Raw genomic sequence first — 4,507 nt, forward strand, 5'->3', positions numbered from 1 at the left:
CCGGGTAGAAAAAAAAAAACATGAAAAACAAAAATGATAATAACAAATCAAAACACAAACAAAACAAAACAAAGATCAAAACAATTATAACAAAACAAAACAAAAACAAAACAAAAAACTAAATAGACAAAAACACAAGCTGTCCTCCCCAGCTTCCAATCAGGCCCGGGTAAATAAAAAAACAATAATAACCAAACAAATAAAAGCAATAAATAAATAAATGAATAAAAAAACTATAATAACAGAACAAAACAAAAAAACAAAATAATAATAATAAAAACAAAACAAAACAAAAATAAAACAAAAAAACTAAATAGACAAAAACAATCTATCCCCCCCAGCTTCCAATCAGACCCGGGTTAAAAAAAAAAAAAAAAAATGAAAAATAAAATAATAATAACAAGAAACACCAAAACAATAATAACAAAACAAAACAAAACAAAAACAAAACAAAATAAACAGACAAAAACAATCTATCCCCCCCAGCTTCCAATCAGGGCCGGGTAAATGGTGCTTCACCCTGTGTAATTCGCCACTCGCTCCACCCGGGATCGAGAGCCAGCGTAAAATGAACACGTGTGCGAAGGGAAAGAGGGGAGAGGAGGGGGGGAAAGGTGGAGAGAGGAGGGGAAGGGAGGGAAGGGAGGGGAGGGAGAGAGGGGTGGAAGGGGGTGGGGGGGTTAAGGAGGTGAGGAGAGGGGATGGGGAGAGGGGAAAAGGTGGAGAGAGGGAGGGAAAGGGAGGGAGGGGAGAGAGAGCTGGGGGGTAGAGGGGGTGGGGATAGTGGAAGAAGGAGGGGAAAAGGTGGAGAGAGGAGGGGAAGGGAGGGAGGGGAGGAAGGGGGTGTGGGGGGTTGAGGGGGTGAGTGGGTGGGGAGAGGAGAGAGAGGAGGGGAAAAGGTGAAGAGAGGGAGGGTAGGGGAGAGAGGGAAAAGGTGGAGAGAAGAGGAAGGGGAAGGGAGGAGAGGGGAGGGGAGGAAAGGGAGCGGTAGGAGGAAGAGGGTGGGGGATGGAGAGGGGGGAGAGGGAAAGGAGGAGTAGATCGGATAGTGAGAGGGAGAAGATAGGAGAAAGAAGGGGAGAAGGTGGAGAATGGAGGGGGGAGAGGGGGAGGAGAGAAAAGAGAGTTGAGAGGGGAGGAGGAGGAAAGAGAAAGCGAGAGCGGGAGAAGAAGGAGAGGGCCATAAAGAGTGCCGGGAGGGGAGGGGAATAGCAGGTATACTTGAGAGAGACTGGGGATGGGGAGAAGAGAGAGGGGGAGAAGAGGGGAGGGGCAGAGGGGAGGTGGTTAACAAACTAATTGGATCATGGCTGGATTTCTCTCTCTCTCTCTCTCTCTTTCTCTCTCTCTCTCTCTCTCTCTCTCTCTCTCTCACTCTCACTCTCTCTCTCTCTCTCTCTCTCTCTCTATATATATATATATATATATATATATATATATATATATATATATATATATATAAAAATCTATCTCTCTCTCTCTCTCTCTCGCTCTCTCTCTCTCTCACTCTCTCTCTCTCTCGCTTTCTCGCTCTCTCGCTCTCTCGGTCTCTCGCTCTCTCTCTCTCTCTCTCTCTCTCTCTCTCTCTCTCTCTCTCTCTCTCTCTCTCTCTCTCTCTCTCTCTCTCTCTCTCTCTCTCTTTCTCTCTCTCTCTCTCTCTCTCTCTCTCTCTCTCTCTCTCTCTCTCTCTCTCTCTCTCTCTCTCTCTCTCTCTCTCTCTCTCTCTCTCTCTCTCTCTCTTTACCAAGGATATTAGTAATATTTACAATAACAACAATAACAATATTAATCATGAAAATTATATTAATGATAACAACAATATTTGGAAATGATAACAAAACAATATTGATAGTCAAGGTAATGATAACATTAATGATAGTTCTGCAATGTTAATGGTAATACTAATATCAACATTGACAAGGAGGATAATTATGATAATGATGTGAACATGAATGTGAATAGGAAGAATAATGACAATAATAATAGAAATAACAATAATAATGCTAAGAACATAAATGATGTTAAAAAACAATATTATCACTAATACTTATGATAATGATAATTATAGAAATAACAGTAATGATAGTGATGATAATTATAGTAATGATGATAATTATAGCAATGATAATAATTGTTATCATGATAATGATGATAATAATAATAACAATGATGATTATCATAAATATTAACATTATCATGATAATGTCAATAATCATCATTATTATATTAATGATGATAACAATAGGTATAATTAAATAATAACGGCATAAATATCAATAGTTATGATAATAATGGCAACAATAACAGTGTTAATAATGGTAATGATAATGGAAATGACAAAAAAAAATATGCTACTGCCACTACAACAACAACAATAACTATAATGATAACGATGATGATTATAATGATAGTTAAGATAATGATGATAATAATAACAATAATACTAATGACAGCAACAATAATAATATCAGTATTAGTAATAATAAAAATAGTAATTATAACAACAACAACAACATTGATAAAGATATAACAACGATAACAACAAAAAATCATAAGGATCACAACAACAACTTCAACACCACCACCAACAGCATCAACACCACCACTACCACCAACAACAACAACTTCAACACCACCAACAACAGCATCAACACCACCACTACCACCGACAACAACAACATAAACAGCAGCAACACCACCATCACCACCACCAACAACAACACCATCACCAACAACAACACCACCGCCACTACCACCACCACAACAACAACAACAAGAACACCATCACCAACAACACCACCACCGCCACCACCACCACCACAACAACAACAACACCATCACCAATACCACCACCACCACCACAACAACAACAACAACACCATCACCAACACCATCACCACCACCATCACCACCACCACCACCACAACAACAACAACGCCAATCACCAACAATACCACCACCACCACCACAACAACAACAAGAACACCATCACCAACAACACCACCACCACCACCGCCACCACCACCACCACCACCGCCACCACCACCAACACCACCACCACCGCCACCACCACCAACACCACCACCACCGCCAACAACAACAACACCATCACCAACAACACCACCACCGCCACCACCACCACCACCACCGCCACCACCATCACCACCACCACCACCACCACCACCACCGCCACCACCATCACCACCACCACCACCACCACCACCACCGCCACCACCATCACCACCACCACCACCGCCAACAACACCAACAGCCACAGGTACCGGGAAGACGCGACGGCTCCGCCAGGTAGGAACGCCAGCCGAGGAGGTGTACATTCCTGGTAGACTTACGGAGTGACACATTCCAGTTTCCTTTTTTTTTCCAGTCGTCTTCACACTCCTTCACGCTTTCTTGCACTCTGTTTTCTTAGGCCTTGCTTTGTTTGTTTTTTGTGTTTGTGGTTGTGTTGGATATTTTTTATTTTTTTGGGGGGAGGGATTGCGGTTTGGTTATAGGCAGGTAATTTTTTCTTGTTTTGTGTTGTTTTTCCTTTTCTTGTCGTATTTTTTGGTATGCAATCTTCATTATTACTATTTTTGTCGTTATTGCTGTTTTTATCGTTATTGTCATTATCAATATTCAGCATATGATACTTTTTCATTATCATTATCATTATCCTCACCAGTATCATTACTATCATACCCATCATTATCATCATTATCATTGTCATTACTAATACTACTAGTGCAGTTATCATTATTATGTAGTAAAGGGAAGAGTGAATGATAAAATAGGAGGAGGGAGGTAGAGAGAGTGGGATGTACAGAGAGAGAGGGGAAAGAGGGAGAGAGAGAGAGAGAGAGAGAGAGAGAGAGAGAGAGAGAGAGAGAGAGAGAGAGAGAGAGGGAGGGAGGGAGGGAGGGAGAGAGGGAAGGAGGGAGAGAGGGAAGGAGGGAGAGAGGGAGAGAGAGAGAGAGAGAGAGAGAGAGGGAGGGAGGGAGGGAGAGAGAGAGAGAGAGAGAGAGAGAGAGAGAGAGAGAGAGAGAGAGAGAGAGAGAGAGAGAGAGAGAGAGAGAGAGAAAGAGAGACAGACAGACAGACAGTGACAAACAAAAACACATAATACACAAAACACAAACAAAAGAAAGACCAAACCAAACCAAACAAACAAAGCCACACAAACAAAAAAAAAAGAAACAGCCAAATAATTCACAAACAAACAAACAAACATACTGAATCTAAACCCCCCTCTTCCTCCTCCCACTCTCACCCCCCCCCCACCACCACCACCACCAAAACCGCCAGAATTCCCTTTGACAACCCTCAGCGAGTGCCACAGACGGCGCGGCACTCTCGTCAAACGCACAGGGAGGAGGAGGAGTGCCAGGCCGCCGGCGGAACAGGTCAAAGGTCAGCGCTTGCCACACCGGAAACCCCCTGCAGTGAGGCGGCTCTGCTGGTCCTCTTCTTTGGGAATTTTGTCTCGTTTTTTGGTCACGGTTTTCAT

This window comes from Penaeus vannamei, chromosome 38, assembly GCF_042767895.1.
Source record: "Penaeus vannamei isolate JL-2024 chromosome 38, ASM4276789v1, whole genome shotgun sequence".
Lineage (NCBI taxonomy): Eukaryota > Metazoa > Arthropoda > Malacostraca > Decapoda > Penaeidae > Penaeus > Penaeus vannamei.